We start from the raw sequence: 22787 nt of genomic DNA, 5'->3' as shown, positions 1-22787 counted from the left end.
CGTTCCTCCATCAAGGGCCAAGCACTCTCTGACTTTATCTCTGAGTTCTGCAATGTCCCAATCGAGGAACTACAAGAAGAAACCCCAGGGAGACTTTATGTCGACGATTCATCCACAAGAGAACGGTCTGGGGCAGGCATCGTATTAATTAGCCCTGAACATCGCATATTCTGCGAGGCCTTGCCATTTGACTTTAAAGCCTTAAACAATGAGGCAGAGTACGAAGCTCTCATTGCCAGCACAAGGATGGCCTCAGGGTTGGAGATCTTCGACCTGATCATACACAGCGACTCTCAACAAATCATAAATCAGGTCAACGGTGTATATATGGCGAAAGAAGAAAGAATGGACAACTATCTACAAGTTGTAAGAAAAGAACAAGAAAAGAACTTGAAAGGTTCAACACCACTGAAGTCAAGCAAATTCCCTGATCGCAGAACGGTCATGCCGATGTACTTGCCCGACGAGCCACCAGTAAGAGAATTGAAGAATTCGATAGCATCCCTGTGGGAAAAATATCCCTATCGTCTACTGAGCTGGACGAAGTGGTTCATATGATGATAGACCCCAAATCAACCTGGCAGGATGAGAACATCACCTACCTAAAAATCGAGAATTATCCCGAAAATTTTGTAGAGGCTTGAAAGCTTCGAATCAGGTCGGCTAGGTATACACTCATTGATGATGTACTATACAAACGGGGATATTCTACGCCTTTGTTAAGGTGTTTAAACGAAGAAAAAGCTTAGCATGCCTTACAAGACGTTCACGAAGGAATATGTGGAAACCATTCAGGTGGGCTCTCATTAGCTCAAAGATCTACGACAAGGATACTTCTCGCCTGCAATAAGATGTGATTCCCTTGATTTTGTCAAAAGATTCGACAAATGCCAGCACCTCGCCCCCATCATAAACGCTCCACCGTGCAAGTTGAACCCAGTAACAGCACATTGGCCCTTTGCAAAATGGGAGGTCGACCTAATTGGACCTATACCCGTTGGAAAATGAGGTGTAAAATTCGCCATCATTGTAGTTGATTACTTCACCAAATGGACCGAGGCAGAGCCACTTGCCAAGATCACCGAACAAAAAACAACCGACTTTTTGTGGAAATCAATCATCTGTAGGTTCGGCATACCTCACTCCATTGTTACAGACAATGGAAAATAGTTCGACAATGCACAACTTTCAGATTTCTGTGAAGAGTTCGGCATCAAGAAAAATTTCTCAAGGCCGAACCATTAGCAGGCAAACGGCCAAATCGAAGCCATTAACAAAATTATTAAGCATACATTGAAAGCAAAACTCGACTTGTTTAAAGGAGGATGGGCCGATGAACTCCCCAGTATGCTATGATCTTATCCTACCACTGCAAGGACTAGCATGGGAGAAACACCATTCTCACTGGCTTTCGGTGTAGAGGCTATGATACCACTAGAAGTCAGCATTCCCTAGCTGTGCATAACTGATTACGACGAAGAAAGGAGCCATATGGCTCTTCGTACGAAACTCGACCTAACCGAGGAGTAAAGGAACAATGTCGGACTTAAAAATGCTGTTTACAAGCAGCTAAACGCCAAATACTGCAATCAAAAGGTTTGAAAAAGAGAATTTGAAGTAGGATCCCTCGTACTACGAAAAGTATTCCTCCCCATAAAAGAGGTAGGCAGTGGATGCTTGGGTCCGAATTGGGAGGGCCCCTATCTGATAACGAAGGTCCTGCTAAAAGGGGGATATGAGCTAGAAGACTTGGAGGGTAGACCCTTACCCCATCCTTGGAATGCCGAACACCTCAAGCAGTATTATCAATGAACAGGAAAAGTTCGTGACATATAAAGCCCACTTGTAATGTCAATCACACCAATGAAAAGGGACATTCCTCCTAAGGAACCTTACAAAGCCCTGCTATACACGCAAGCCAATCTAAGGCTGTACGTGTTACCCTTAGTGGACATTCCTCCTAAGGAATCTTACAAAGCCCCACTCCATATGCAGGCCGATCTAAGGTCGTAAGTGCTACGACCCTTAGTGGACATTCCTCCTAAGGAATCTTACAAAGCCCTACTACTTACGTAGGTCGATCTATGGCTGTACGTGTTACCCTTAGTGGACATTCCTCCTAAGAAATCTTACAAACCCTGCTACATACGCAGGTCGATCTAAGGCTGTACGTGTTACCTTTAGTGGATATTCCTCCTAAGGAATCTATATAGCCATGCTCCATACGCAGGCCGATCTAAGGTTGTAAGTGCTGCAACCCTTAGTGGACATTCCTCTTAAGGAATCTTACAAAGCCCTGCTACTTACGCAGGCCGATCTAAGGTTGTACGTGTTACCCTTAGTGGACATTCCTCCTAAGGAATCTTACAAAGCCCTGCTACATACGCAGGCCGATCTAAGGCTGTACGTGTTACCTTTAGTGGACATTCCTCCTAAGGAATCTTACAAAGCCCTACTCCATACGCAGGCTGATCAAAGGCTGTAAGTGTTGCAACCCTTAGTGGACATTCCTCTTAAGGAATCTTACAAAGCCCTACTACATACCCAGGCCGATCTAAGGCTGTATGTGTTACCCTTAGTGGATATTCCTCCTAAGGAATTTTACAAAGCCTTGCTCCACACGCAGGCCGATCTAAGGTTGTAAGTGTTGTGACCCTTAGTGAACATTCCTTCTAAGGAATCTTACAAAGCCCTATTACTTACTTAGGCCGATCTAAGGCTGTACGTGTTACCCTTAGTGGACATTCCTCCTAAGAAATCTTACAAAGCCCTGCTACTTATGCAGGCCGATCTGAGGCTGTACGTGTTACCCTTAGTGAACATTCCTTCTAAGAAATCTTACAAAGCCCTGCTCCATACGCAGGTCGATCTAAGGTCATAAGTGTTGTGACCCTTAGTGGACATTCCTCCTAAGGAATCTTACAAAGCCCTGCTACATACGCAGGCTGATCTAAGGCTGTACGTGTTACCCTTAGTGGATATTCCTCCTAAGGAATCTTACAAAGCCCTGCTCCATACACAAGCCGATCTAAGGTCGTAAGTGATGTGACCCATAGTGAACATTCCTCCTAAGGAATCTTACAAAGCGCTGCTATTTACGTAGACCGATTTATGGCTGTACGTGTTACCCTTATTGAACATTCCTCCTAAGAAATCTTACAAAGCTCTGCTACTTACGTAGGCTGATCTAAGGCTGTACGTGTTACCCTTAGTGGACATTCCTCCTAAGGAATCTTACAAAGTCTTGCTACATACGCAGGCCAATCTAAGGTCGTAAATGCTACGACCCTTAGCGAAAATTCCTATTTGGAAATTCTACGAAGCCCAACAGCATGTGTAGGCCGATCTAGGTTCTCATGACTTATGTGTTCTGTCACATACGCTGACTAGAAGACATTCCATCATTAAAAATTCACGAAAGGATGAAATAACCAAAAAAATTTAAACCCCACAGAAGAAAGAAAACATTCATTTTTATAAGCATTCAAAATAGAGTACGGCAAAATCTTCGAGCACAAACAAGATATCCATAAAGTCTAACAAATTCATCATAAATCCAAAAAATGTCCTAAGAAGAGCTAGGGGAGGGAGGTCTTCATGAGGAGCGACATCATCTTCATCAGCAGGAGAAATTCGAACCCCTGTCGCTTCCAACAAACATTGAAGCTCTTCCTTCTGTTCTTCCACAGCCTCCTCAAGGAAACCCACGTCGAACCCTGGCCTCTCTCTGCGAATGTGTTTTACTACTTCCTCTAGAGCCACGACGTAAGCATCCTGAGCGAGAGAATCAAACTCGAAGGATGACCTCCAAGTCTCCCATGCCCTCGCAGCCCTAGATTCAGCCTCTTCAGCTCTATGCATCGCCTCTCTTGCTCTCTCATTTGCCTCCCGTACCTTCTCCACAGCCTCCTCAATCCGAACTCTCTTCTCCTCAATCCTCTTCTTCTCGGCCTCAACCCTACGACCGGCCTCCTCCTTGTCTACCCTATCTCGCCCCATCTCCCAAGGACGAGCCAAAGTAATGGGGTTAGCAATAGAAATAGGAACAAGAGTAAAAATCTCTCTACACCCCTAGGACGAACTAGAAGTAGAAGGGACAAATTCTTCCTATTGATTTCCTCAAGATTGAACCCTCGACTCGTCCGAACTCATGGAAAAGAACAAAACAATTGGACTAAGTGAAGAAGCTATCAAAACTGCCGTACAGCTCATCCCTACCCAAGCATAACACTTGGCATAATAATAATTACTTTTCTTGGAAAAAGAACCCGTGAAGTCAGAAGGTCAGCCCCCCTTACGGAAGAACTGACCTGGGGGTAACTATTGACATCTGAACTCCGATCTAATAAAAACAATTCGCTAACCCCACCTCAGTTAAATGTGAGTACGGTCCTTACTCCCAGGTCGGACAATCCCACCGTTATCTCATAAAAACATTATGATTACCCCCTGTCATATCACCCTATCAATCAAATGCACTTGCCACATGTGACATCATCACTGTCCGGAACAACCAATCCTAAGTCCTCAACCTCTAGCCCCTTGCAGGTCATCATTACCTGGGGAAAACATTGATCATTGACCAATCACAAGAGAATCCGGCGACCCGAGTTTCAAACTTGGTATTGTTGCTAATTTGATTGATTTGATGTAATGTCGGCTGAAACTATGTATAAATAGTTGAATACGACTCTTGTAAAGTGCAAGTGATTTCATACAACAACTCAATGTATAATTACGCTCTCTAAACATATTTTGTGGTCTTTTTTGAACAAAAAATCGCCCTTTTTTTTCTTAAAGTTGGCTTAAGATTAGCCTTACTAATTTTGACGTCAACATATATAAATATGTTTCACGTGTTTATCAAATAAGATTGTCTAAACTAATTTAGACAAACTGATTGAAACAATTAATTAATCAATTAACTTAATTAGAGAGTTTATTTAATTAAGATATCAAATTAGAGTCTAACTCTAATTTCAAAATTTTAGGAGAGATTTATTTAATTAAAATCATTTGGATAGCAAATTAGAGTTCAACACAAATTCCAAATTTATAGGGCGGGTCAACTTATTTAAAATCAATTTCTAACTAAAATCAAATCAGAGTCCAAACTTTAATTCCAAAGCTTTGAAAGAGGTAAATTAAATTAAAATCAAATTTTAATTAAATATCAAATTAGAATTTAACTCTAATTTCAAGAAAAATTTTAGGATGAAATTTAATTAAATTTAAACATTAATTTTATATCAAATTAGAGTTCAATTATAATTTCAATTGAGTTAATATTTTAATTTAGAATAAAACTCCTAAATAAAATAAAATTCAATCTAGGTTAAATTTTAATATTTAAATTAAAATTCAATTTTAACGATAATTTAAAAAGTTCGTCAATTTTATATATAATTTTAAACAAGTCAAAATTAAAATTTGGGTTAACACCCTTTCATAAACTAAATTTAAAAATCTTTTCAAAATTAGAATGTGAAATCATTTTGAAAATTACAACCTGGCCCCTGGTTTTAAAATTATAAATAGGTCCTTCAAGTTTATAAATTGCGTGATAGGTCCTTTACTTTTAAAATTGCAATTTGTCCTTAATTCAATAATTGTAGGTGGGGGTTTTGCAATTTAACACAACGACGTCTTCTATTGCTATGAGAAGCTCTATAGCGCGCTTTGTAAGTTATCCCCAATCCAATTTTTCTACGAAAAATTAAATTTCTTTCAAAAATAGATTTTTAAATATGAAAAGAATTTTTCTAAATTATTTAGATTCAAAAAAATATAAACAATCAACTTTTGCAACATGCAAAATTATGTGTAACAAACACAAAGTAAGTTCTTATATCACTGTTAAAAATTTACTTATATATGCACAACGAAATTTAAAATAATTTCAATTCCTACCAAGGATCTGCTTTGTGTGTAGATTGAATTTGTGATAAGAATTATATCTTTAAAAAAAATTTGCAAACTATTTTGCTGACCTTGATCTGTAATTAGCTTCTCTACACCACAGCTATCCAATTTTTTAACCTCCAATGATAATTCACACTAGAAAACAAGAATGAGAGAATCAGAGTTTATCTTTTTTGTGCCAATAATATAATTAATGTATTGTGATTTCTCAAACTTTAGCAACCTATTAATAGAAGTTCAAGTGAGCTTGACCCATCTCTTAAATCTAACCTAGACCAATATTTAATTAATCTAGTTAATTAAACTTAGTTCATAAATTAATTAATCTAATTAATTTACTTCACCCCATTAATAAGCAGCCTAATTATTTAATTGTTCAACATTTGTCTATTAATTAACTCGTAAAAATCATTCTTCTAGTTCTCTTTTTGTGTATGACCCATTAGGTTCCCTATCACAATACTTAATGATGTGAATTGTTATTTTGATCTGATAAAAATAAAGATTTCTTTTTCGATTCATCCCTTGCCTCATTCAAGAATGTTTCTATTTATTTTTGTTTCTATTTGGTCAGGAGCTCTTTTACCTTGGGGTATCCTGAGTAATTGCAATAATTAGGTTTATTGATATTACAGGTGTAGTAGATGTTATCACACATACAGTCATACTCAGTTTGATGGTATTTTCAACGATTGCAATTTCTTCTTTCCAGCTAGATAGATCTCAACAATACGACTTCTTATAGCCACTTATCTTTTAGGAGTATATTTATGGACTTGCTCATGATTAGGGGTTTAATGGATTGATTTTGTTGGAAAATCTAGGTTATGACAGTAAATCCGGTGTACTAATTGTAAAACACTTAATTACTTGAATGTATCAACAAATCATTTTCTTATTTCTGCTAATTATTCTAACCAAAGTCAATTTTTGGGGCGCAAAAGGAATTTGCAAGCTCAATTCATATCAGAGGGGATAGCATTTATTGTGGAAATTCCTGCGATTAATACTTTCTCTAGAAGGGAAAATATGATAGTAAAATCTCATAATTTACGATCAATTCATTCAATATTTCCTTTTTTAGAGGGCAATTTTTCACATTTAAATTTTGTGTTAGATATACTAATACTCCATCCCATCCATCTGGAAATTTTGGTTCAAACTCTTCGATATTGGGTAAAAGATGACTCTTCTTTGAATTTACAAAGATTCTTTCTTCACTGTACCAAAGATAAGCAACAAAGTTACTAAAAAAACTTACCAAACAAAGATCACACGAACACAACTCTGACATCAATTACAAATTATAATTATTTCTACATAGAACAACAAGGAACAAAAAAAGTTTCAAATATAATAGAGTCCAACTTTAATTAAAAAGTTTCAAATATAATAGAGTCCAACTTTAATTTCTAAGGAGGCGACAAATTTATAATAACTTTAAATAAAAGAAACCCTTAAGTTGAAGCATATGCAGCAAATATAATACGGAATGAATATACATCAGGTAACCAGTGTGCTATTTTTGTGGGATTTTTCTATTGCTTCGAAAAATTCTAGAGAAGTTGAGACGCATAGTACTACAACCTGAATCCACGAGCAAGAAATATAAAATTGTAAACAGATAAATAAGGGAACAAATAATAAGTTCAAAATACACAAGATTCAGGGATTGGAATGACTACAAATCAACAGATGAAGAAATTATTTATTAAAGAACAACTAACATAAATTAAAGAAACAAATAATCCTAAAATGAAGCAACCATGAAATTAACAAACCTCAGCTCGCCAGTCTCTTATTGCTGTCGATTTGTTTTACCTTTTTTTGGAAATTTGAAGGAAAGTTCGGAACCAAACAGGCAAAATCTCCCACTTTACAGTAAAATTAAAAATAAAAACGTAAAAAACAACTTATCTAATAGAGGTCGTAAGCATAACACCAGTTTTGGAGCAATAATAAGATAAAGCAAACACAAGATAAGTTAGGAGCGACGCCCCATAGAAAGCTATGAAGTCTCGAGAGAGTTTTCAACCACTAGGTTGATTAATATAAGATGGAGGAGATTCGACATCTGATTGTACCTTCAACGCTGCTCTCCTTAGTAGAGGAGTTTTTCTTCATACGGTTTCATCGGGGATCTAAGATTTTTTGAAAGGGGTGAGGGTAAACTTCTTCGATGGTTGAGAGATGAGTGAGTTTGAGAAGGAGCAAGCTAGGGTTTTCTGTGGTGGAGTTCGATGCAAAATGTAATGCCCCCAAAAATTTTATATAATAAAATTTATTTGATCTGTGTTATATATTTATATTTTGAAAGTTGAGGGACTAAAGTGAAATAGTTAAATTTAAATTTTATTTGGGCCTAATAATTAGATTTTGATGGAGTGAAGATAAGCATGTCAATATTAGACTCTTTTTGTAGGTTATAATTAGAACTATTTGATTGTTATCCTTTGGGATTAGATAACTTTTTTAAAATTGATTATTAAAAAGCTCATTTCATGGTTATCCATAGGGATTAGAATTATAAGTTTCACTAGGAAACCAATTCTACACAGACCCATTCACTATATCCACGTCTCATTGTTGCAATGAAATTCAATTGATATACTAGGTTATAAGTCCTATAGATACTCCCGTGAGTCAAGAGAATTTTCACCACAAATATATTATACATTCAGGGCCGAAGAAATCCAAAAGCTAAAGAGAATCCTACAATATCACCATATGATATATTTTATTCATACAAGACAGAGAGCAAAAGAAAAAGGTTTTTACATGCATTATTTTACAAACCGTAACAACTTTTCAAATCTATCAAAGTAAAATATTTTTGTACAAGTGGTTTATTTCTTTACGGTTTTATATATTCAATTAAATATTTATGAATATACAGTAGACCTTTGAATTTTGTAGAAAGAGAGATGAAATCCTATGAAAATTTAAGATGACCTAAGATAGATGTGTTGCTTGGTCACCAATATACTCCATAAGAGAAGATTGGTATGAAATGTATAATTTATTGTTATATAATTGTATGTGAAAACTCCACGTATCTTACTGGGTATTTTTAAATACTCACTCTTATAATAATTTCACATATTAAATTGAGTCGATTGGAACTGTAGGAGGATGGTGATACAGACTGCTAAGAAGATTTGAATAAATATAAATATTAATTTTTTTATCTCCCAATTTAGTAGTTAGTTTTTGCTAAGATTCTAATGTTTATTAAAATTTGGAGTATTACAATATGGTATCAGAGCACACATCTACCTTCTAGTAGACATCTTTAAAAAAAATAATAATAATAATCACGTGAACAATGCACTTTCATATATTAAAAAAATTACGGATTTTACTTTTTTAAGGGTTAGATATTAAATGATTGTTTTATATATGGAAATATTAGTTTTAAGTTGATTTCAACACGATTTTACGTGTTTATCTCTAGAAACTTTTATTTAATGAAATTCCTATTTTAGAAAATTTTTAAATAAATAAGATCAAAGCATTTTGATAAGAATTAGGAGTTTAAGGATAATGTTTTTGTAAAATTTTGATCATGTAATAATGTGAAGAATCCTTAACACGTGACGCTCACTATTTGATCACTTTCCAATAGATCCAAGGTATGAAATGAAATGTCATTCTTTTAGTATGATTATGAGTAATCTTGCTTTAAGTTATAAAATACTATAAGTATGTCAAGGTCAAGTGTTCGAAACTTTTCAACTAACTGAGGTAATTTTGAGGACCAAATTCTTTAATGTATGGGAGATTGTAATGCCCTGGAAATTTTATAGAATAAAATTTATTTGATCTATATGCTACATATTTATATTTTGAAAGTTAAAGGACTAAAATCAAATAGTTAAGTTTTTTAATTTTATTTGGACCTAATAATTAGATTTTGATAGAGTGAAGATAAGTATATTAATATTGGACTTTTTTATAGTTTATAATTAATTAGAACTATTCGACTTGAGAAAAAGTTAATTCGGTTAAGTTAGATTCAAGATATTGAAGTTTAAACAAAGTGTCATTTATTAATTTTTTTAATTAAATATAATTTGGATGGGCGTAGCCACGTGTATCTAGGATGATTATTAAAAGAAAAAACTTTTTTTTAATTGATTAGATTTGTATTTGAATTATAAAGCTCATCTCATTGTTATCCATTGGGATTAGAATTATAAGTTTCACTAGGAAACCAATTCTATACAGACCCATTCACTATATTCACGTCTCCTTGTTGAAATGAAATTCAGTTGACATATTAGGTTATAAGTCCTATAAATACTCCCATTAGTCAAGAGAATTTTTCACCACGAATATATTATATAAATCCAAAAGCTAGAGAGAGAATCCTACAATATCACTATATAACATATTTTATTCATATGAGATAGAGAGAGGAAAAGAATACGGTGTCACGTACATTAATTACAATCCATTACAACTTTTCAAATCTATCAAGGTAAGATACTTTTATGCGAGTAGTTTATTTTCTTATGCTTTTATGTATTTAATTAAATATGTATGAATTGTAAGTGGACCTTCGGGTTCTGCAGAAAGAGATATGAAATCCTACTGAAATTTAAGAGGACCTAAGATGGATGTGTCGCTTGGTAACCGATATATTTTATAAGAGAAGAGTGGTATGAAGTGTATAATTTATTGTTAAATACTTGCGTATGAACACTGCACATATCTTACTAGGTATTTTAAAATACTCACTCTTATAATAAGTTTACAAGTTAAATCAAGTTGATTGGAACTATGGCAAGATGGAGTTGTAGACTGTGAAGAGGATTTGAAGGAATAAAAATATTAAGTTTTTTTTTTATCTTCGAGTTTATTAGTTTGTTTTTGTTCAAAGACATGTTTATTAATTAGTTAAATGATTATGTTTAAATTTTTTTCAAACTTGAATTCCACATTTTAATTGATATTTATGGTTGAAAATAAAAGAATTATTTTTATATGTGTCGGTTCCACATTTAATGTGAAGAAAGTTGAATTTTTTATAACACTCTAATGTTTATAAAAATCTGGAGCGTTAAACAAAAAGGAAAAGAAGAAATGAGATTCAATTTGTGGCCGAGAATACAAAGAGAAATAGAGAGTGATATAGCTGTGTTAAAAGAAATGGAAAGTTAGATAATTGCGTGAGAGTAGAAGCAAATCAGCCAACGAGTTTTCAATGGCCGGAGTAAAAAAAGTTTGCACGCAACCCTATGAATAGTGCCAAAATCAAATCATTGTTTTAATGTATAGGGCAATTATTTGAAAATAATTTAAATTATGATAATAAATATTATAACTCTACAAAATAATTGAAAAAGTGCAAAAATAGATAATTAAGGATTTTAATTAATGAACAAGTATTATGGTTTACGAGTTCATCATAGTTATCCCTCTAATTTCAATTACCAAATCTCAGCAGTACTCAATTATGTGTATCATGCCGAGTTCTTCTAATCAAAATTTATTTAAATCTCTCAAATTTAAATCAATCTTATTCAATTAAGTTAACTCACTATATCACTACACCAAAAAAGACCTTTTGCAATGGATAAAAGGCAACATTCATTAATTAAACGTTGCTTAAAGTGTTTATTGCAACATTTTAATAAGTGAATGTTGCCATTGTTGTTAAAAATTGAGATTTGGCAACATCTTTTAAGTGAATGTTGCAAATATACTCTTTTGCAACGTTTATTGAATGTTGTGAAATTTTATATTTTCGCAACGTTTAATAAATGTTACGAAAAGTGTCCTTCGCAACGTTTAATAAACGTTGCGAAAAGTTAATCTTTTGCAACGTTTATCAAACGTTGCAAAAAGGGTCTTTCGCAACGTTTAATAAACGTTACGAAAAGTTAATCTTTTGCAACGTTTATCAAACGTTGCCAAAGGGAAACCCTCTTGCAACGTTTAAAAAAAGTTGCGAAAAGGGTCTTTCGCAACGGATTTTAAACGTTGCGAAAAGGAAACCGAGTTAAACCGACTCGATTTGATCCGCTAAGAAAAAAATTAAAATTAAAATTTTGAACAATTACAATTATGCAACCCTAACAATTCCTCTATCACGGGCAATTCTTCCTCTTCCATTATAATACCATAAATCTTCTCTCTCCAATCCCTCTTTCATCCTCACGCAGTTTAGAGAAGATGAAGTTATTGCCATGGTTGGGTCTTCATCCTCACGCCTCTTTTCATAGTTGCCTCTCTCTACTAAAATTCTTCGTCTTCCTCTGATTTTGAGCCTTTTGTAACGCTAATTTAGCATATTTTGGGTCCTGTCGTCTTCAAGGTATGCCCACTTACTATTTATACAATTCTTATTCCCTTTATTGTACAGAGTAGGGATTCACACGTGAAAATTTAATTTTTTATTTTTGACGGGAAATTAAGAAGTAGGAGATTTTCTGTCTCGACTGGTTTCTTTAAATTGGGAGGCTGATTTTCATTTTTGGGGCTTTGCTTTGTTTGAAAAGTTTTGTACTTTTATTCTATTATTACAATGTTAATCAAGAAATTGATGTCTTCCTTCTCGTTCAGGATGACATTTGCAGCGTTAAAATGATGGCTGCCATCTAGTTGTTGGGTATGTATTCTAGAAACATCTCTTTTTATTTGTTTCCATTTTTTCCTGAATTTTAATGTGAATAATTTTCTACCGGTATATGTTTGTTTGATGATCTTCTTTTCTTTGTTTGGGGTAATTTTTAGGATTTTGAGGGAAATTGAAATAAGGGTTACAGTCTTATGGGATTTTGGCATTTGAAAAAAAAAATGAATTTTAATTATTGGCCTATAAATTTTTACTCTTTATTTCCAAATTTTGTCAGATGTATCCGATACAGATTTAGAGAAACCAAAACATCACCTCCAATTCATGGGACTGTAATTGAAGAATTGGAAGTTTTATTGATTACCTCTCAAAAGAGTCCATGAATGATGTTCCCAAAGGTACAGTATCATATGCATATTATAAGAATTATTGCATGTTTATTTAAATGTTTTATTCACATTGTTTATTCTGCTTATATGATTTATGGTTCAGAAGAAGTTCTCTAATTCACAATGTGTGAGATACAAAGGGATATTGAGATAAACTCCATCAGCCAATTCACAATGTAATTAAGTTGTAACTTGTTCGACTTCAGTATTATTGTCATGTTATTTGATCATTGATCATTACTTATGGGTTTCCACAATGCATCTAAATTAAATACGTTGCTTTCGAGTGTAGAATCGATATTTTGCTTCATTTTGGACCATGCGGAAGAAACCATTTGCAACAACAGAGCACAGAGCATAGGATGATTAAATAATTTGATGATTATTCATGTGGACTTAAATAACATGACAATAATTCTTTTTGATGAGGGGATTCTTGATTTTCAATAGGCCTTTGCTGTTAAATAAATAATTTGATGGTTATTCATGTGGACTTAAATTTTTCACAGGGATACTGATGTAGTAAGTGGATTTAGACTGTACATGGTTTCTTCTTGTTTCTGATGTATGGACCAAATTGTTTAGGATTTCATGATTACAAAAAAAATTAAAAAATAATTATAATAATAATAAATGGTTTGTTACTATTGTGTTATAGTTTATGGATTGCATAAAACCAGTAAGAGAAACCTTTTGGTATAGAAGATAATGTGATCTATTCACTGTGGATATGTTGAACTTCATTACTACATCTTTCTAGCAATGCACTTGTGACTATGCTTTATTTGCATTTACTCTAAGTGATAACTGATAACGACTCCCCTAAAGTAAGGCCTTGATTTGTGGGTTTATACTTAACTGACATTTCATTACAAACAAGTTTGGAGGGTGAGTCCAATCTAGCATGGCCATGGCTATTGTATGAGACTAGGCACCATTCTCAGGACGATCCTAATTGCCAACAAGTGAATTGGGAGGGAGGGTTACTTAAAAGTAAAAGATGGGTTTATTAATGTAGCCCATTGAGAATATGGTCCATCACGGACGTCAACTTTGAAATGAGTGGAGTGTGAGAACCCTAATGTGTCCTATATCGTTAAGGCTTGACTTGTGGACATGTAATCACTTGGGTACCCTCCCCTTACATGTGAGTTTTAAGTCTAAATTCTACTGAATGGGGTTTTAGCACCTCGAGCAACATGAAAATATTTTGCAATGTCAGCCGCCTTAATGGACTTTATTGTATGTAAATCTTGACATTTCAAATAATTTGATAATATAGTAGGGCAAATAAGAGTCCTTTATTGGAATTGCATGAATCCCATGGTCCCTAGGTCTTCAACTTTGCCACTTGAGCTACATCTCATTTGCATATTGTATAGAATTTAGAGATTAGGCAATGTTGTTGATATTTTATTTTTCTAATAATCTTTCAATCATGGTAGCAAGAAAATTTTCTTGTTTATTTCAAAAGCATAATGACTTGAGGAAGATTGGTTTGTCAATTTGGTTTCATTTTGAAAATGCTCATTTTAGCAATTTACGAGAGAAGCCATTAAATAGCTCTTAGGGTTAGTACGCATTATTCTTTTCGAATTTTATTGTGTATGTAGTGCTAAATAACATTGTGAAAGCATCTTCTTTGTTAATTATATTCAATGTTGTCCAATCCAACATACAAAACATGCCTGAAAACTTTATGTCCTCTTATTTTCCTCCATTGCATTTTCTTACAGGATAAATTAGGTGAATGGACTTTCAAGAGTAGAAGCAGAGACGCATTTCATGAGGGCTACATGTTTCCTATGCTCGTCGCAGAGGAATTCGATGTTTACCGGAGAAAAATGTCCATCGGTGAATATGGGTCAGTTCCCTTGTCAAAATCTATGTGCACGCTTATGTAAAGTTTGTTCGTAAACAATTTGAATTGGTTTTGTGTAAGTACTATGTCGAATATTTTTCTTGGTCTTGAGAGGCAAGAATTTTAAGGGCTATTTTCTCCAAAGTCGTCCTATATATTCTTCTCTGGTCTTTTGGAGACTCATTTGCACCATAACTTGTAGGCATCCTTCAGCTCTAAAGTGAAAATGGCATTCGTTTTGTTTATTTCAGTATCTCACTTTGCTTTCTGGAATTTTTGTTTGGTTTCTCTCTATTGATCGCATAACTAGGGCTTGGGAAAAGATGGAAGTGGCATGGTAGACCCTGTCCAAGTTCAGGTCATGGATACTAGAGCGGTTACAGGGAAATCAACCTAAGAAGTTGGATCCAAAACTCGAAGTGCAGGCTGGAGATAGTTATAAAGCTGTTATTCAAAAGAAGGCCATTGCCCAGTTTCGGGAAATATCATAGGCGAGTTGACACGGAAGAAGCTGTTTTTCTTGGTGCTCTGCTATTTGTTATCCCTTTTGATTTATGTTTGTAGAACTGGTGAAAGTCACTGGAAGCAAGGTTAATTTATCACTCTAGGGTTGTCAAATAGTTGAAATTAGAGATTGCTTCAATTAACTGGTGATCTTTATGTTATATTATGGTTACTTGATTTGTCCCTTCGTCTCCAATGCCATTATTTAATTGCAATTTGTAGTTTGGATAGTTTATTGTAGTTTCGAGCTGTATAGAGGATGCAACAAGAACTCTTTAATCTTTACTCTTTTTTAGTTAGGTGGTGTTGTATCACATTTTAATGTTCAAGTGTATTGATTCAAAAATTTTTAATGAAATTATTAATTTTTATGCAATTCCAAAATTTGTTCACAAAGTGTTATTTTCAATTTTGCAAGTCAATTTACTATATAAAAAAAATTCTACGGCAACGGTCGAAAGATGTTGCAAAAGCTAGTCGTTTGCAACGTTTAAACAACATTGCAAAAGACTACCTTTTGCAATGTTGGATCAACATTGCAAAAGACAGTTCTTTTGCAACGTTTGTTAAACGTTGCAAAAGAACTGCATTGCAACGTTGCAAAAGGCAGTCTCTTGCAACGTTGTTTAAACGCTGCAAAAGACTGTCTTTTGTAACGTTGAAAAAACGCTGCAAAAACTCGTCCCTCAATAACAACATCCACCTCTACATACGTTAAAACGCTGCAAAAGACCTTTTTCAGCGATTTTTGACCGCTGCAAAAGGTCTTTTTTGGTGTAGTGTCTCTTTTTTAAATCATGATAAGTCTTAATTAAGAGTATACAGTCACAAAAATATTCAATTAATGACTGCAAACTTAGTGAAGATATATCTTTTACACAAATTTCAATTTTTACTATGAGGTCTAAAATAATAACTCACCTCTCGAATCCTTCCTGCTTACAAATCAATGAAACAATACCAAATTGTTTTAAAGCATGAATAATAAAAGTAAAAATAATACACAAATATTAACTTGAGATCAAAGCATAATAAATAAAATTAAAGTTCAAAACTATAATAAAATATTTCATCCAAACTATTGATTTAGTTGCACATTATGGGAAAAGAGAACATATGGAGCATTTGAAGTACTTCGCCGCTAACACAATCTTGAAATCCTAGCTTTTTCTTTTCTTCTCTCTTGTATATTCTCTCTGTTTTACTTGTGACTCTCCATTAGGGATGTCAATTTGACTCGTCGGTTCGAATGACATGTGACTCGGCCCAAAAAGGTTCGAGCGGACTTAGCTCACTACTCGTCGAGGATCGTTGGAACCGAGCCTCATTTTCAAGTGTTAGCCCGAGCTTGAGCCGACTTGTCGCACTAACACGGGCCAATCCGTGTATAGAGCCTTTGAAAAGGTAGCTTTAAAGGCAATTGCCTTAATAAAAGTAATTAAAATTTTGGGGAAAAAAAGAGCCAGCTCAACTTTGGCTCAGTTTGACTCAGGCAAATAAAGCTCAACCCATTTTTACCGAAGCCATGCTCAAACTATGAATCGATTCGTTTACATCCCCACTCTTTATTGTGTCCTCTTTGTTTTTATCTAGACTATATCTGTCTATAGTGATAGGCCCATCTCAAAAGTCATGCCTCAAAATGAACCTAAAATGACCTCAAATAAAACAAAAAGAATCCAAACTTTTCAATGTAGGAAAACTGTGAAACAACCACGTCCAACAAGGAGCTTGGGATCCAATCGCGCTAATTGTGGTTGATTACCATGATCGGATCATGGAATCCATTGATCACTTCTAATCTTGGTTGAGCTATGGTTTGCAAATAGCAGTCCCCCCCCCCTCCCCCCCATCTCTCCAATTTTTACAGTTTGGTACCTATTTTAAGTTTTTCATATGATTTTAGGTTTTTATACATATCTTCAATATCGATCTCACAACTTCCAAAACCTTATACGTTGATCCCCGAACATCCATAATAGCCCATAATTGTCCTCAAGTTTTGAAACTATAAAAATCAGTCCTCATACCTCCGATAAGTTCATAAAAAATTATAGTCTCATATCCCACATTAATATTACAATTCGGCTATGCTACTAGGAATGAAATGACACCTTCCCTGACGTCTCCCTCACAATAGGGGGAGGGAAGCAAGTATTTTTTGGGTTTTTTTATATTCACATGGTTCCCACTCCATGTGAGTATCTGTCAACAAAGGTGGCAATTTCTTTCAGGCAAAGGAGCATAATTCTTAATATTAAGATTTCAATCGATATCTCAAAAGCAAAATCTTTCTCAAGCATCATGAGAAGACAACTAAATCTACATTAACTAAATAACAGCATTGTTTGCCTCTTACAGCTAGCTCTCTAATTTCTCCTTTCAAATATAAAAAGTAACATTATCAAACTACTAAATATAGATAGAGTCTTCTAAAACAAGCTTAAATTTGCAAAACCACAACACAATACTTGTTGACTTTCCCATATTAAGATTACAAATATAATCCAAAAACTACAAATGAAGATTACTGCGATGCTTTTATAGTCAACAGCCACATTGAGAAAATTTTCTAAAACAAAAATCCATCTGCATCAAAGTAATATAACCGAGTGAGATCTCTTCAATCAAAACCCTCATTCTTGAAAACATTTCTAGTGACAGCCAAAATATCTGCATTACAAGTAATTCTCATAAGCCAATTGTCAATTTTGTAATATTTGAAAGTGCTACTTTTGCTTGGGGCAATCTCTATTAAAAGGACAATAATCGGAGTTAGAAATCAAGAATGTTTTCTTTGTTAATCATTTGACATGAGAACAAACTTCAAACGATATATTCCTTACAAGTGACGTGAAACTATGTGGGACAATCACCACAAAAGTGCATTGGAGATGAGAAATGGAGTGATAACTTGGACTATTGGGGCAAGAAATACGTAGAATCATCTTTAACTCCTAAGATGGAAGGTTATAATCAACAAAAGACTAGGGATATCAATGCTGAACAACTACATAATGCATATCATTCTCTTCTACTGCTAAGTTAATTCTAACTATTTCTGTATAACAACAAGAATGCAACTACTCAAACAAGAAGCTAATAGCTCAGAGAAAATAACTTACTCATATTAAAAGATTTCCAACCACATGATTCTTTCTAAATCATCAAAGCAAACTGCAAAAAAGAAAGAAAATTACCAAGACTTTCTAACTATGTGCTAGCAATTATTAAATTAATTGGCATTTAGAAAGATCATGTACAATGAATGACTACCACACAGAAAGCCAGAGTAGTCCAAACAATAATTCTTTGTCAATTGAAAATAACATTAAGTGGAATGACAGTAAGATATTCAATAAACCTACATTCTTCACCCAATTATTACAATAGAAACCTGAAAAAATGGAACCCATTTCTTGATTCCTCGATTTCAATTTCAATTCAAATTTTCCACCAGAAAAATTCAAGTTCTCATCTTTTACCTCAAATTCAAGAACTTTAGAAATTTCTTCCTGAAAAAAGCATGGACTATCAATTTGTCAATTTCAACAAAACGGTCAAAGTGGGAACTATAGTGAGAGAAAACAGATGAATGCCTAGGCTTAACTTTGGCAAGCAACAAAGCCACACTTGAAGTTAACGTTTACACGTTTTCATGTGTCAAGAATCAAAATAATAAAAGCAAGTCCCTGAATTAAAAAATTTCTTTACACTCTATTCCATGAAACCAAATTCTCCAGCAGAATAAAAGCATGTCAGACCAAGGGCGGAGCCAATATATCTGCCTGCACTGGACTTTTGGCCCCAAAATATTTTTTTTTGGTTGTTTAACCCAGTAACCCAATTATCTATCCAACCCAGAGAGAAAAGCCCAATTGTACAATGCCATGACCCGTTTTAAACCCATTCATATCAAAATTCAATTGAATCAATTGTTGACCCAAACCCATTCATTCATTTCAAATTTTCAACCCTTTGTGACTTTGTTTGTAATGACTTTGTACTTCGCCACCCACTTCCCTCTCCACCGGTGACAATGCCCGTCATTCCCTTCCCTCTCCGTTAACCGTCATCTCCGACAGTCGTCATAGTCTGACTGCCATTCCCTTTCCCTCTCCGACAGTCCATTATTGTACATCCCCTACTCTAGGCTCTCATCTCGATATCTCACATCTCTGACTCCGACTCTACATCTTCAACTCCACCAAGGCGCCAAGTGCCAACGCCAACCGACCGAGCCAGCAAAAGAAGAAGCCAGATTCCAGAAAGCAGAAGGTGAAGCCCCAAATTTTTTTCCCTTATTTTTTTTTTATTTCAATTTGTGTAAATTGTAATAATATTTGTGTTTTTTTTAATATATGAAATTAGTAGTTTGTTCTTCAATTGCTCGAAGCTGCACAAACTTCCAGTGGACCACCAGTTCATTGTTGCCTCTGGGCTCTAGCTCTCTGCGAATCTGTGAAAGTAAGTTCAAGTTGCCTAGAATTTGAAAATAGTATATATTGCATTGTGAAATTGTGAATTGAACTGTGAATTGATCATGTGAAATTGTGAATTGGAGTATTGGATTGTGAATTGATTAAGTGAAATTGTGAATTGCACTGTACAAATGGTATATATAGGTATTGGCGTATTGCACTGTGAATTGATTATGTGAAATTTGTGAAATGCACTATGAATTGATTATGTGAAATTGTGAATTGCACTGAATTTTGTTAGTTGTTTCGAGTATTTGTGATTCATTTGACAATCTCAATTACTCCTACTCCTAGTAGTAATTGGATGATCAATGGATGAATGATAGCACAATTGTTTATGTGGAGAAAGATATAGTTTTGAAGCTCGATAATGAAATTATTGTACAACGATATCAAAGTATGAAAACTCACAAGGAACAAGTGTAATATATTAATTATGTCTTTTTTAGCATTGTTGTATTATTGTTTTATTTTTTATCGCCATTAAATCCATGACCAAAACCTCGACATTCGTCGTCGAAAAATTTTTGCCTGCACTGAACTAAAATCTTGGCTCCGCCTCTGTGTCAGACCAAAATATATGAACAAAGTCGCTCATGTTTTTCTTAGCCTAATCGACATTTAGAAACAAAATACATGAAACTATAACTGATTAGCAAATATTCGCCTAATAACAAAACAAATGAAAACTCTTCAAGGATTACCTAACCCTTGAGAACTTTCAAAACTAGCTCAAGCTCCTGTATCATAAGTTTTCTCCATTCTGCCTCAATGTGTTGTGCCTTATCACTTCCCATCATCGTCCAATTCTTCTTGAGCATATCCGAAGAGATTATTCCTCCAATATTCATTTGGAAAGACTGAGGCAATAATGGGTAATTTGATTCCAGGTTCACTTCATCTTCTAAGATTTCTTTTTCCACATTTTGCTCTTTTTCTTCCGTGCCCACTCTTTCCTGCTTTAAAGATTTCTCATTTTTCTTGTTTTCAAGACCCTCATTTCTCCAAAGTTTCTCCGAAAGCTTGAAAACAGTAGATTCATATGCATTAGAGAATTCCAAAGGAGCCCATTTCTTCCTATTGAAATTTCCAAAAAACTTTTGTTTGAGTCTCCGAAGTTTTTCAGTGACTTGAAGCTTAGTAAACCCCATATGAAGCTTGTCCTTTAACAAATGAAACTCGGTCTTACTTTCATCCCAATGCTTAGACTTAAAATCTATGAGACCTTGAAGCAAAGTAATAACGTCCTCGTCAGTGAATATCTGACAGAAGAAAAAATGGGACTTCTTCTCAATCAATTCATTTTGTTGGAGACTATCAACATCCGAAGAAGAGCCATTTTGTTGTTTTGAAGAAGCGTCTTGGTTCGTCTTTCCTTCCTCTTTGCTTTTCGAGTGGGAACTGGAGCCCTCTTCAACAGATTCTTTGCTATCTCTCTGAGAAATTTCACCTTCTTCATCATTTGAAAACATTAGTACTGATTTTTCAAGCGAATTTTTTGATTTCCTTCTTCTCTTTTGCAATTTGGGCTCCATTGATGATAGCATACCTTTACTCTCTGGGAATTTCACGTTTTTTCTTTTTTTAATCAAACATCTAGTGAATTTTTATTAAAATCTCCTGAGAATTTAATTTTAATTGTGGGTTCTTGACCCTCGTTTGAACCACATTATTTTGAAAAAAAAATGCATTTCTAATAGTGTGTTAATGAAAAATTTGTGGTTAAAAAATAAAAAAGATTTTGAATTTGGATGTAATATTATTTTATTGAAGAATGTGATTGAAATAATGTCAAATCATTGTATAAGAATGTATTTTTTTTTTCAAATAATGTTGATCAGACAGGACCTAATTTATATAGTTTTGGTATTCAGTTATTTCATATTTGGTTAAAATTCTCAATCATTTATATTTCTGAATTTATTTTCAACTACGAATTTTTTTTAATAACAAAATTTGTACATTTTCCATAACTTTTTCTTTCCCACTTTTTAATCACATTCTTAAAATAATAATAATAATAATAACAACAACAACAACAACAACATTTTTACTTATGTTCTTGACTTGATTGAGAAAATATTTCATTATTAATTCTTGTTTGGTATGGACATACGTGTTTGGATACTCATGTTTTATTTTTTGTTTTTGTTTATTTATTAACAAAGACATTTTTTAAGCCTATGTGCGATTCTCATTCTTTAAAAAGTCATTTTTCTTGTAATCATATTCTTCTTATAAAATAATTTTACGCATAAATCTTAAACATTCTCTAAAATGAGGTTCAAACAAGCCTTAAATATAAATGTTTTCGTTCTACATTAATGTAATAAATAGACAGTATAGTTAGCCCGATTTGGTGACATTTAATTGTAAAAAAAAAACTATGTTTTCATTAGTTTTTTTTTTTTTTTTAAGAAAGTGCGATTAAAATGTGGGGAAAAAACTAGGAAATTTTTTTTATGTTTATGTGTAAAATATTTTATTGTATGAGATTGTAGTTAAAAATGAGTGTGAGATAAATTTATTTTCAATAGATTACGTCTATAATTCATATTTCATCTGTTTTATTAACATTAGTGCTCTTAAGTACAAAAGTGGTACACAATTTGTTAATTTTGTTTGGTTTCCATTATTCACAAACAAAATATATTTATTGTTAAAAATTAAATTAAACTAGAATTTTAGCCCCTGTTTGATGGTCATTTTAAAAAAAATGAGTTTTAAATGGTGACTTTTTGGATAATGTGTGGATAAAGCGTTGGAAAAAATTTTGAGTTTACGTGTAAAATATTTTATTGTATAAATGTTTGGTTAAAAATGAGCATGAAAATTAAAGAGTTTTATTTTAAAAGGATATGAACAGGAACTTAATTAAATATAAATTTATAGTGAGCAATAGAAAAGGTTTTTCAAAATTTAGTGACCAAAGTTAGACTATATCGAAGTTTAGCTGCCAAAATTCGATCACCTCAAAGTATAGTGAGTAATAGAAGACATTTTTTTACGCTTAGTGACTAAAATTCGATTATCTCAACGTTTAACAAGGT

At 33.8% G+C, this 22787-nt stretch overlaps 1 long non-coding RNA gene across 1 annotated transcript; it reads left to right on the top strand.

Annotated features, from left to right (window-relative positions):
* Positions 1–12025: 12025 nt before the first annotated feature.
* LOC111378290 lies at positions 12026–15632 on the top strand. The gene is made up of 5 exons (XR_002699838.1): positions 12026–12241; positions 12490–12535; positions 12780–12900; positions 14628–14755; positions 15063–15632. It is a non-coding gene; the product is annotated as an uncharacterized LOC111378290 (long non-coding RNA).
* Positions 15633–22787: the final 7155 nt, after the last annotated feature.

Source organism: Olea europaea, unplaced genomic scaffold (genome assembly GCF_002742605.1).
Source record: "Olea europaea var. sylvestris unplaced genomic scaffold, O_europaea_v1 scaffold180, whole genome shotgun sequence".
Taxonomy (NCBI): domain Eukaryota; kingdom Viridiplantae; phylum Streptophyta; class Magnoliopsida; order Lamiales; family Oleaceae; genus Olea; species Olea europaea.
This window is presented reverse-complemented; position numbering and strand designations above follow the sequence as displayed.